The 13,673-nt window shown below is 38.4% G+C and overlaps 1 non-coding gene across 1 annotated transcript; it reads left to right on the top strand.

The window, feature by feature from the left end:
- Positions 1-1,262: 1,262 nt before the first annotated feature.
- TRNAG-CCC (transfer RNA glycine (anticodon CCC)) lies at positions 1,263-1,333 on the top strand. Its single transcript has one exon. It is a non-coding gene; the product is annotated as a tRNA-Gly (tRNA).
- The last annotated feature ends 12,340 nt before the right edge of the window (positions 1,334-13,673 follow it).

Genomic DNA, 13,673 nt, shown 5'->3' with positions numbered 1-13,673 from the left:
TACCTGCCTTACCCTGTAGGCTAAGGAGCCCTGGTGGTGCAGTGGTTAAGCACTCAGCTGCTAACTGAAAGACTGCAGTTTGAACCCACCAGCCACTCTGTGGGAGAAAGATGTGGCAGTTTGCTTCCATAAAGAATACAGTTTGGAAACCCTATGGGGCAGTTATACTCTGTCCTATAGGGTCGCTATGAGTCGGAGTCAACTTAACAGCAACGGGTTTTGACCCTGTAGGCATTCAGTTTGTGACCTCTGGGGTAAAGTCACGTTTATGCCTGGGAGCAGTCTGCCTCTTTCTAGTAATTTTTATATTCATGCTGTATCCATTATGTGTTGATCTTGCAATTCAGCTTTCAGAATGGGGTCTTTTTTTTTCTAATTTCCAAGTTTCTGGGAAGTATTTTTTATCTCATTAGTCCCCAGTGCTGACAAAACTTAGAAGTTGCAATTACTACATAATGTCTGTCTTGAGTCTAAACTGAAATCAGCGAATCCCTTTTCTCTTTTTTATCCTTTGTTTCCCCCTGCCCCAAAGTATGCTGTCATCAAATCTGAAAAAAAAAAAGGTGACAGGCATGTTTACACTGTGACCACAACATATCATAGGAGTCAGTATCACAGGTGAAAGTCGATTCTCATTAACATTTGTTCAAACTATGTAAACATTATTACTGCATGTGGGGCAAACGAGTCTTGTTTCAGACAGTTTTGTCTAATGCGCTGGTAACACTTCCTTATCATAACGTTGCCCCTGCTGTTTGGGGAAGTTACCGCCAGTAAATGTTATAATGCCGCAAGGTTAATACCCAGTCCAAGCCTGCAAAAAAGTTTGGGAAGCATGGAACACAGCGAAACCACGTCTTTTCATCTGTTTCCCCAACAGATAGCATTGGGCCTGACTCAGAGTAGATGCTTCATAAACACCTTTGGACTGAATGAATTAAACATACCAACAAGTAGATGCTCAGGCATGTCTTCAGCCTTGCCCCTTCGGCTATAGTAAAGGGGTTCATGTAGTATCCATTACAGGGGTTCTGTCTTGACATCTACTGACGCTAAAATATACCACTCAAACAGATTAACTGGTAATTCTATCACTAGGCTACATTTCTTTTAAAAGATGTTCAGAAAGGAATTGATTTTCCTTTTTGTAAATACATTTGGAAAGAAGCTATAAATATTATGTGTACAAATGACAAGATGCCAAACTGGAGATGCTCCGTCAGAATGCATACTGTTTATACTATCTTGTACTCTTACATGGGGCATTGGTGGTTCAGTGGTAGAATTCTTGCCTCCCATGTGAGAGACCTGGGTTGGATTCCCAGCCAATGTACCTGACGTCAACCACCACCCATTCTTTCCGTGAAGGCTTTTGTGTTGCTATGATGTTAAAGAGGTTTCTGCGTAGCTTTCAGTCTAAGAGGAACTAAGAATAAAGTCCTGGCAACCTACTGAAAACCCTATGGATCACGATGATCTGAGCCGCAATGAATCATGCAGATGGCGCGGGGCTAGGCAGCATTTTGTTCTGTTGTGCATGGGGTCACTGTAAGTCAAAGGCCAACTCTACAGCAGCTAACAACAATACTCTTACACCATAATAGAGGTTAAAATTAGCAAAAGGTCTATTTCAAGACAATCATATGAATTACATTTACAGGTTTATAAGGTTGTCCATGGTGGGGGTAAGGAGGTGTTTTCCCAAAGTATAGAGATAATAGCTTAACTTTCATAAGTATTTTTAAAACAAAGCCTTATAAGCTTGATTTCTTATCTTTAGATTCAACCATGAAAGAGTGCGAGAGAGGCCCAGAAGCATATGTGTATATCTAGTACAACAAAGCTTTATTTAATAAAGCAATATTTGTTTTAAGGGTTAGTCATATAAACAGATGTGCAAGCCATCTGTTTGTTCTATAAGTACTACTTGAAATTTATAACACAGGACAAAGTACATTTCAACAGGTAATAGAACATAGGCCAAGATCACATACCCAGTTCACAGAATAGCAGGACTAGAATCCCCCATCTCCTAAATCCAAGTCCAGTAGTCTACTCTCCCATGTATCTCAATATAGGGTTACAATTTGTAAACAAGATGGTAAGCACAAAATTTAGTGTCCTAACTCTAACGTTGTACTTACCACTGGCAACAAAGTACAGTTAATAGAGTGGTAGAAAAGGCCAGAGTGCCCACGTTACTCATGAAAGGTATAATGAGGATACTTAAATTGGCACACCACTGTTCTTGATGCAAATTCAACGACAATGTAAATTCCTGCCTGAAATCTGAAAGAGTAACTACTGTCTATTAGCGAAACACCCACTCCCCAAATAATCCTGTGGGCTTTAAGAGAAAAACTTCATACATTGTAATAAGTGTGCAGAGCATTCCAAGTTTATAAAGTAGACGTAGACTATTTCAGGGATAAAAGGAGGGTGAGAACGCTTTGCACAAGTAGAAGAATGTAATCGATGCCACTGAATTGTACATGTAGACATTGTTGAATTAGTGTGTGTTGTGTGTATTTTCAACAACAAAAATAAAATTAAAAAAGAAAGGTTATATTGGGAATAGTAGAATGGATAGAAACAATGATTCCTCATATGGGGGTGTTACACAGGCTACAGGACATAGCTCCCTGATCTGGAAACAGTTTAAGAAAATAGACTAAGAAGCCCCACCAGATGTCATTAAGAAGAAGCCGGATCAGAATAATATCACATTCAATAAGTACAAACTTAAATTACAACACATTTGAAAACATTTATTGACATGCGAAAAGAGGCAGGAATATGTCAGCCAGAAAAAGGATAATTGTGAAGTTTAAAAATGTGTCATTTCATTGCAGCACTATTCACAATAGCCAAAAGGTGGAGACAACCCCAATGCCTATCAACAGACAAATGGATAAACACAATGTGGTAGATACATACAATGGAGTATTATTCTGCCACGATGAGAAATAAAGTCCCAATACATGCTGCAACATGGATGAACCTGGAAGACACCATGCTGAGTGAAATAAATTAGTCATAAAAGAACAAATACTGTATGATCCCACTTATATGAAATAGGCAAATGTATAGGGACCCAAGGTTTATTAGTAATTACGAGAGATGAGAGGCAGGGAGGAAGGGTGAGTTTTTGCTTAAGGGGCAAAGTTTCTGTTAATGGTGGTAGAACAATTCGAAAATGGATAGTGGTAATAGTTGCACAACCTGATGGTCGGGACAAATGTCACTGAATTGTACATGTAGAAAAATGTTGAATTCAGAAATGTTTTGTTACATATATTCTTACCACAATAAAACAATTTTTTAAAAATTCTCATTGCCTATCCAGCAATGTGTAGAAGAAGGATGCACTAACAATTTGACCAAGGAGGTGTGCAGTGTACCAGGCAAATTTGGTTGGTGTCTTATATGGTGAAACAAGCTGTCGCAGCCTGTATCTCTCAAAAACAAGTAATTCTCTTTGGTCCAGTTCTATAGTCAACCACCTGCTGGTCTTAATTTGGTTGCCTTGGTAAGTTTAGCTACCAGGGAGAGAAACTATTGATAGGCTGACAGGGATGTCTGGTCTGCTTGGCAGTTATAACTGAAAAAAGTAAATTAATAAATTGTCTTTCAGGTGTACATTAGTCTCCTGCAAGTTTTATTAAGTTGGCTCAACTATCTAAAGTCCTTATTGCCTTCAATAAGTATATTCTCAATGTCTCAAATCATAAGCTGGAAGGGCAGATCCTGGACCCTGATAACCTCACTAGGAAACACAGCGTGGGAGGCCCAACTTAGCTTATTAGCCTCTAATCAAAATGATTATAATTACCAGCCCTCAGGGAGCCATTGAATCCCAGAAGCCATGGTTACCACTTACTCTGTGAATTCCTTAATAACTCTGCAAAAGTCATTAATGTCTCCTACAAAGCATCTAATAAACCCAGAGATAGTTTCCTCAAAATGAAGCATGTTAGAGCCTCAGTTGTACAACTCTTTTCCTAATGCAACTTTCAGCTCTAAGAAGCGTTGTTATGAGAATGGCAGATGTGCATAAAGGAGGTGTACAGGTGAGCATCACAAGAGATTACTGAACAGAAGGAAAGAAAGGGGGGAGAGAGGGAGGCTGAGACAGAGGAAGAGAGGGAGGAGTGAGGCAGGGAGAAATGGAGGGCAAAAGAAAGGAGGAAAAAGAGAAGGAGGGAAGGAAGCGAGAAAGAGAAGCAAAGGAGGAAAGCAAGAGTGTGGGATCAGCTTAGCTAGAATCCTAGGTCTACTACTTCCTAGCCCTGGGAACTTGGGCAAGTTACTTACTATCTCAGTGCTTTAGTGTCCTCATCTGAAAAGCGGGGCTAACAACAGGATCTACTTCATATCTGGTGAGGATTAAATGAGCTTATATGCAAAAGTACTTGAAACAGTGCCTGGAACATAGTAAATGGTTTTGCATTTTATCCCTAATTGATTTTCCTGATGTCGCATTTGTATTTTGCTACCATTTTTTTAAAATGAAGAAAGTAACTAAAAGCACAATGCCCACTGATTATGAAGATGGTATTTATTTCCTTAAGTATAAAAGTAGTAAAGGAGGTGTGCTTCTCAAATCTGAATGTGCAAATGGTAGATGTAGAAACGGTTGAATGGGTGTATGCTTTGCTATGTTCTCAACAACAAAATAAATAAAATTTAAAGAAAAAAGAAACAAAAAAATATTTGAATGTGCATATGATTCAGCTGGGTATCTTGTTAAAATGCGGATTCTGACTTCATCAGTCTCAGATAGGACTTGAGATTCTGCGTTTCTAACAAGCTCCTGATGCCCCTAGTCTGGCTTGGAGTGGCCAGGTTATAGATTGTTTGATTCAAAGGGAAAAATAACCTGGAGGAGGAAAGGCAAGTAGGTAATATCTGTAAAATGAAGATAATACTTACCGCATAGGACTGTTGTAAGGATGTAATGAAATAATCCATTTAAAATGCTAGGAGAATGGCCATCACAAGGAAGAGGCTTCCACCATCAGCAGATATTATTATTGCTAGAAAGTCATTATAGGTATGCATCAAACTGCACAATAAAGATACTACTCAAATACATATGTATTTTTAAGCTGAATTCGATTATGTTTTTTTCACATATTAAGTGCATTTCAGGAGCATCTTATGGAAAGAAAGCATGCCAATAATTTTGTTAGAAAAATAACTGGCTAACTTATTGATACAGCTTTACTCACTTTTTAAAGATACAAGAGTAATATATCCTGGTAGGAGAAAAATTCAGTTATTTCAGAAACATAAATTGGAAAGGGGAAGTCCTCCACTTCAACCTTCCATTCCTAAGTCTCAGGGATAAAAACTTAAGAATTTGGTGTGATATTTTCAAATATTTTTCTATTATTATATATATGCATATAAGGTTTTTCTTCAGAAAACGCAGTTGCCATCAAGTTGATTCCAACTCATAGCGACCCTACAGGACAGAGTAGAACTGCCCCATAGAGCTTCCAAGGAGCACCTAGTAGATTTGAACTGCTGACCTTTTGTTTAGCAGCTGTAGCACTTAACCACTACACCACTAGGGTTTCCTCTCTTTGTATTAGAAATTAATAACACTTCATCAGATGTTACAAAAACTTTATTTGCTGGTTTGCCATCTTTTGAGGTTTTATTGCATCTGTTGCTGTACAGAAATTTTTGATTTTTATACAGCCAAGCATTTCTAGATTCTTAGTTTTTGTCCTATCTCCAAGTAATAAAACATTCTCCCTTTTTTTTTTTTTAAATAATTTCATTGTTTTTAGTTCTAATGTTTACATCTTTAATCATGATCAGGAGGGGAGGTGCTATTGAATTTTTAAAAAATATATACCTGCATGAGATTTTTCCCACTGTTTTTTTTTTAACTTCATCAATACGAAGTTATCATTGCTACAGGAAAGAGTCAGAGAGGTACACTATATAAAATATCTGAAGAACCTAAAAATTACATATACCATGGCCCTAACCTTTTCTTTTTTTTTTAATGTTTTGTTCTGTTATATGTAAGGTCCCGTGTGTGGGAGCTGAATAGACAGCAACTACAACAACAGCGTATGTGTAAAGTACACATTGGTTTACTTACAGCTTAGAACAAGAAACATCAACCTCTTTGGAAAACCCATCCCATCGTAACTTCTCATTTATTTATTTTTACTGTGCTTTAAGAAAAACTTTGCAGTTCAAGTTTCTCTTACAAAAATTATACACACATCGTCATGTGACCCTAGTTGCTCTCCCTATAATGTGGCAGCACACTCCTATCCACCCTAGATTTCCCATGTCCATTCAACCAGCTCCTGTCCCTATATGCCTTCTCATCTTCTCATCTTGCCCCCAGAAAGAAGGTGCCCATTTAGTCTCATGTATCTACTTGAGCTAAGAAGCAATCTCTTCATGAGTACCATTTTATGTTTTATAGTCCAGTCTAATCTTTGTCTGAAAAGTTGACTTCAGGAATGGACTCAGTACTGGGCTAACAGAGATTCCAGGAGCTATGTCTCCTGGGGTCCCTCCAATCTCAGTCAAACCATTAAGTCTGGGCTTCTTGCTAGAAATTGAGTTCTGCACCCCATTTTTCTCCTGCTCCATCAGGGACTCTCTGCTTTGTTCCCTGTCAGGGTGGTCATTGGTAGCCAGGCACCATCTACTTCTTCTGGTCTCAGACTGATGGAGTCTCTGGTTTATGTGGTCCTATCTGTCTCTTGGACTAATATTTCCCTTATGTCTTTGGTGTTCTTCATTCTCCTTTGCTCTAGGTGGGTTGGGACCGATTGATGCATCTTAGATGGCTGCTTGCTAGATTTTAAGACCCCAGATGCCACTCACCAAAGTGGGATACAGAACATTTTCTTAATAAACTTTGTTATGTCAGTTGACCTAGATGTCCCCTGAAACCATGGTCCCCAGACCCCAACCTGGCTACACTGTCCTTTTAAGTATTTGGTTGTATTCAAGAAACTCCTCAGCTTTTGGGTTAGACCAGTCGTGCTGACTTCCCCTGTACTGTGTGTTGTCCTTCCCATCACCTAAGATAATTCTTGTCTACCATCTAGTTAGTTACTGAATTCCCTTCTCCCTCCCTCCCCACCCTTGTAACCAACAAAGAATGTTTTCTTCTGTGTTTAAACCTTTTCTTGAGTTCTTATAAAAGTGGTCTCATAAAATATTTCTCCTTTTGCAACTGACTAATTTCACTCAGCGTAATGCCTTCCAGATTCACCCGTGTTATGAGATGTTTCTCCAACTCATCATTGTTCTTTATCATTGCATAGTACTCCATTGTGTGAATATACCATAATTTGTTAATGCATTCATGTTAGTGGGTAACTAGGTTGTTTCCATCTTTTTGCTATTATGAACAGTGCTACAGTGAACACTGGTGTGCATGTATCTATTTGTGTGACAGCTCTTATTTCTCTAGGATATATTCCAAGAAGTGGGATTGCTGGATCAAATGGTACTTCTATTTCTAGCTTTTTAAGGAAGCGCCAAATTGATTTCCAAAGTGACTGTACCGTTTTACATTCTCACCAGCACTGTATAAGTGTTCCAGTCTTACCACAACCTCTCCAACATTTATTATTTTGTGTTTTTTGAATTAATACTCGCTTTTTTTTTGTTGTTGTTGGGGTGAGATGGTATCTCATTGTAGTTTTGATGTGCATACTCCTAATGGCTAATGATTATGAGCATTTCCTCATGTATCTCTTAGCCACCTGAATATCTTCTTTGGTAAAGTGCCAGTTCATATCCTTTGTCCATTTTTTACTGGGTTATTTGTCTTTTCATTGTTGAGGTTTTGCAGTATCTCGTAGTTTTTTTTTTTTTGTGTAGCTTTTAGAGATTAGATGCTAATTGGATTTGTCGTCACGAAAATTTTTTTCCCGTTCTGTAGGTTGTCTTTTTACTCTCTTGATGGAGTCTTTCGATGAGCATAAGTGTTTGACTTTTAGGAGCTCCTACTTGTCTAGTTTCTCCTCCTGTGTTTGTGCATTGTTAGTAATGTTTTGTATTCTGTTTGTGCCAGGTATGAAGGCTCCTAGCATTGTTCTTATTTTTTCTTCCATGAGCTCTATCATTTTAGATTTTATACTTAGGACTTTGATCCATTTTGAGTTGGTTTTTGTGCACAGCGTGAGGTAGGAGTCTTGTTTCATTTTTTCACAGATTGATATCCAGTTATGCCAGCAGCAGTTGTTAAAGAGATTGTCTTTTCCCCAATTAAAGAACTATGGGCCTTTGTCAAATATTGGCTGCTCGTAGGTAGATGAATTTACATCTGAATTCTCAATTCTGTTCCGTTGGTCTATGCATTTGTTGTCATACCAGTACCAGGCTGTTTTGACTACCATGGCACTATAATAGGTTCTAAAATCAGGTAGTGGGAGGCCTTCCACTTTGTTCTTCTTCAGTAATGCTTTACTTGTCTGGGGCCTCTTCCCTTTCCATATGAAGTTGATGATTTTTTTTCTCCATCTTATTGAAAAATGTAGTTGGAATTTTATCAGGATTTTATTGTATCTGTAGATTGTTTTGAGTAGAATAGATATTTTCACGAAGTTGAGCCTTCTTGCCCATGAGCAAGGTATATTTTTCCACTTATACAGGTCTCTTTTGGTTTCTTGCAGTACTGTCTTGTAGTTTTCTTTGTATAGGTTTTTTATGTCTCTAATTAGATTTATTCCTAAGTATTTTATCTTCTCAGGGGCTTTTGTAAATGGTATTGATTTGGTGATTTCCTCTTCGAAGTTCTCTTTGTTGGTGTAGAGGAATCCAACTGATTTTTGTACGTTTATCTTGTATCCTGATACTCTGCTCAACTCTTCTATTAGTTTCAGTAGTTTTCTTGAGGATTCCTTAGGGTTTTCTGTGTATAAGATCATGTCATCTGCAAATAGAGATAATTTTACTTCTTCCTTGCCAATCTGGATGTGCTTCATATTTTTTTCTAGCCTAATTGCTCTGACTAGGACCTCCAACACAATGTTGAATAAGAGTGGTGATAAAGAGCATCCTTGTCTGGTTCCTGTTCTCAAGGGGAATGCTTTCAGACTCTCTCTATTTAGGATAGTGTTGGCTGTTGGCTTTGTATAAATGCCCTTTATTATGTTCAGGAACTTCCTTTGTATTCCTATTTTGCTGCGAGTTTTTATCTTGAATGGGTGTTGCACTTTGGCAAATGTCTTTTCTGTGTCAATTGATAAGATCATGTGGTTCTTGTCTGTCGTTTTATTTATGTGATGGATTACATTGATTGTTTTTCTAATATTGAACCATACCTGCATACCTGATATGAGTCCTACTTGGTCATGGTGAATTATTTTTTTGATATGTTGTTCGATTCTATTGGCTAGAATTTTGTTGAGGATTTTTGCCTCTATGTTCATGAGGGATATTGGTCTGTAATTTTCTTTTTTTGTGGTATCTTTTTTTTTTTTTTTAACCTGGTTTTGGTAGCAGGGTTATGCTGGCTTCATAGAATGAGTTTAGGAGTATTCCATCCTTTTCTAGCCTCTGAAATACCTTTAGTAGTAGTGGTGTTAACTCTTCTCTGAAGGTTTGGTAGAATTCTTTAGTGAAGCCATCAGGGCCAGGGCTTTTTTTTGTTGTTGGGAGTTTTTAAATTACCTTTTCAATCTTTTCTTTTGTTATACGTGTATTTAGTTGTTCTACTTCTGTATGTGTTAGTTTAGGTAGGTAGTGTGTTTCTAGAAATTTGTTCATTTCCTCTAGGTTTTCAAATTCATTAGAGTACCATTTTTCATAGTATTCTGCTATGATTCTTTTAATTTCAGTTGGGTCTGTTGAGGCATCACCCATCTCATTTCTTAGTCAGGTTATTTGCTTCCTCTCCTGTTTTTTCTGTTGTCAGTTCAACCAATGGTCTATCTATTTTGTTGATCTTTTCAAAGAACCAGCTTTTGGTCTTGTTAACTGTTTCAATTGTTTTGTTATCCTTTATTTCATTTAATTCTGCTCTAATTTTTATTATTTGCTTTCTTCTGGTGTCCAAGGGCTTCTTTTGCGGCTCGCTATTTGTTCAAGTTGTAGGGTTAATGTTTTGATTTTGGCCCTTTCTACTATTTGGATGTGTGCATTTATTTCTATAAATTAACCTCTGAGCACTGCTTTTGTTATGTCCCAAAGGTTCTGGTAGGATATGTTTTCATTCTCATATAATTCTGGAATTTCTTTATTCTGTCCTTAATTTCTTCTGTAAACAAGTCATTTTTAAGCAAGATGTTGTTCAGGTTCCATGTGTTTCATTTTTTTTCCTTCTTCTTATTGATTTCTGGTTTTATGGCTTTACAGTCAGAAAAGATGCCTTGTAATATTTCAATGCTTTGGATTCTGTAAAAGCTTGCTTTATGGCTTAATATGTGGTCTATTCCGGAGAATGTTCCATGTGCATTGTAAAAGAAAGTACACTTGGCTGATGCTGGATGGAGAGTTCTATATATGTCTGTGACATTTAGATCTTCTGTGTCTTTATTGAGCTTCTTTCTGGATGTTCTGTCCTTCACCAGAAGTGATATGTTGAAGTCTCCTCCCATTATTGTGGAGCGGTCTATCTTTTCAATGCTATTAGAGTTTATACATTTTCTGTGTAAATATTTATTATGGTTATGTCCTCCTGGTGTATTGACCTTTTAATCATTATATAGTGTCCTCCCTTATCCTTTGTGGTGAACTTTAAAGTCTATTGCGTCAGAGATTAATATTGCCACTCCTGCTGCTTTGTGATTGTTATCTGCTTGATATAGTTTTTCCATCCTTTGAGTTTTGTTTGTGTCTTTAAGTCTAAGGTGTGTCTCTGGTAGGCAGCATATAGACAGATCATGTTTTTTAATCCATTCTGTCACTCTCTGTCTCTTTATTGATGCATTCAGTTGGTTTACATTCAGCATAATTATTGATAGGTATGAGTTTTTTTTTTTTTAGTTTAGTGCTGTCATTTTGGATGTCTTTTTTGTGTGTGTTGTTGACAGTTTCTTCGTTCCACTTAATTTTCTGTGCTGAGTCATTTTTCTTTATGTGTTTTCTTTTCATCTTTTTCATTGCTGTTGATTTTGTATTTGCCGAGTCTTTGTGTTTTTCTTGTTTTTTATTTTGATGTGTAGGATTGTTGGTTTCCTTTGTGGTTACCTTAATATTTACCCCTATTTTTCTAAGTTTAAACTAATCTATTCTTTATATCATCTTTACTTCCTCTCCGTATGAAAAATCTATGACTACTTTTTTTTAAGTCCCTCTTTTTTGTTTTGATGTTATCATCGTTTACATATTGACATCTCTCTTTCCCTATTTTTGGAGTTTTAGCTTTGATTTATTTTTGTGACTTCCCTATCTGGGTTGATATATGGTAGCTCTGTTCTGTGTTGTAGTCTTGGGTTGTTATCTGATGTTATTGATTTTCTAACCAGAGGATTCTATTCAGTATTTCTTATAATTTTGTTTTGTTTTTTGCAAATTCCCTAAACTTCTGTTTATCTGGAAATGCCCTAATTTTGCCATCGTATTTGAGAGACAGTTTTGCTGGATACATAATTCTTGGCTGGCAATTTTTTTCCTTCAAGGCTTTATATATGTCATCCAATAGCCTTCTTGCTTGCATGGTCTCTGCTGAGTAGTCTGAGCTTATTCTTATTGACTCTCCTTTGTAGGTTACTTTTCATTTATCCCTAGCAGCTCTTAAAATTCTCTCTTTATCTTTGGTTTTGGCAAATTTGATTATGTCTTGGTGACTTTCTTTTGGGATCTACCTTGTGTGGGGTTCAATAAGCATCTTGGATAGTTATCTTCTCATCTTTAACGATATCAAGGAAGTTTTCTGCGAACAAATCTTCAACAATTCTCTCTGTATTTTCTGTTATTCCCCCACCCCTTCCCCATTCTGGTACTCCAATCACTTGTAGGTTATTCCTCTTGATAGAGCCCCACATAATTCTTAGGATTTCTTCATGTTTTCTAATTCTCTTATTTCATTTTTCCTGAAATAAGTTGGTGTCAAGTGCTTTATCTTCAATCTCACTAATTCTGACTTCCATTGCCTCAATTCTGCTCCTACGACTTTCTATGGTGTTGTCTAATTCTGAAATTTTATTGTTAATCTTCTGGACTTCCATTTGCTGCCTCTCTATGGATTCTTGCAGCCTGGTAAATTTTTCATTGTGCTGTTCTATGATCTTAAATTTCTCTGTTGCTTCGTATGTGTGTTCCTTGGCTTGATATGTGTTTTGCCTGATCTCTTGAAGGGTTCTGTACATTAGTCTTTTGTATTCTACCTCCATTAATTCCAGGAAGTTCTCTTCCTCTGGAAGATTTCTTCTTTGTTTTGACAGCTTGCTGAAACAATCATATTCTGTTTCTTTGTGATTCGATATTGACTGTTGTCTCTGAGCCATCAATGTTATTTATTTTATGTTTGCTGTGTCCTAGCTTCTTGTTTTGTTTTGTTTTGATATGCCCAAATAGGCTGCTCGTGTGAGCTAGTTTGATTATTGGCGCCTTTGAAGCTCTAATGTACTGTCACCAGGTGGTTAGATTTGTTACTAGGCATGTACTTTTCTTGTATGGATTCAGCTCAGGTGTCCAGATAGTAAGTCACCAACTGCGTGGTGCAGGCTCTTACCTACAGTCCTAGAAGGGTAGGGGTGATTGGAGTAGGCACAGGTATCTGGGTGCAGTGGGGGTTACATGCTGAGCAAGGCAGGGGGCTGATGGCTGCCCTGAGTGTCTGGGAGGAAAGTGTGCCTCTTTCCCAGAGTGCGTAGGTGGATGCGTTTTGCATCTGGACTGTGGGCACCCATTGCTGTTGGTTGTAATGACTGGGAGGCACCACTTATTCTTGGATCCCTGTTGCAGGTGGCTAGGTGGCATGGATGGAGCCACCAGTCCTCAGACCCCTGGTGTGGGTAGGTGAGGACCCTGCTTAATGGGCAGGGTGGTGTCAAATACCACAAGTCTGCCACTCCACCATATACAGTGAAGTTAGGCTTCAAGTATATACCCTGTTGCACAGTGCTAATGTCTGCCTATGCTGTTGAAATGGGCCCACACAGGTCTATGCAGGGGTGAAAGTCATTCGAAGTCCATGGACCCCTTATGCCTGTGCCTAGGCAAAGGAGCTGTACCTGTCCTGAGTTCCTTGTTTAGGCGAGCTGGAGATTGTTTTTTCCTCTTTGTTAATTTGTTCCCTCTCCCAGGCTGGAAGAATGGCTCATGGCAGGTGACGGGCCCTACTTCCAGCCAGGGAAGGCAGCAATTGGCAATCGCTGAAGCTGACCTGGGACCCAGTGCAGAGTAGGGAGGGGCCGGGGGGAGAGGTTCTTTCCAAATGGGGTATTTTTTTGATCTGCATGGTAGGTTAGACACATGTACTTATCTTTTGCTGATTGAGGGCCGCTTCTCACTGGTTCAGAGGGTTGAGCAGACTCTCTGCCACTCAGTCTCTCCTAATGTGGAAGATACGTCCGGAACGCCATTGCTTGCCTCAGGGCACTCATCCGCCAATCCAGCCTGCAGGGTGCCGGTTCCTGCCCTGTCAGGTCTGGCAAGTCCTCACTGCTTCTGAACCATGTCTTCCTACCCCTGCCACTCAGACTGATTCCTCGACCTTTGATGTTCAGGGCTTCTAG

This window comes from Loxodonta africana, chromosome 25, assembly GCF_030014295.1.
Source record: "Loxodonta africana isolate mLoxAfr1 chromosome 25, mLoxAfr1.hap2, whole genome shotgun sequence".
Taxonomy (NCBI): domain Eukaryota; kingdom Metazoa; phylum Chordata; class Mammalia; order Proboscidea; family Elephantidae; genus Loxodonta; species Loxodonta africana.
Note: the sequence above shows the minus strand (reverse complement) of the source record. Positions and strands in the feature narration are given on the sequence as shown.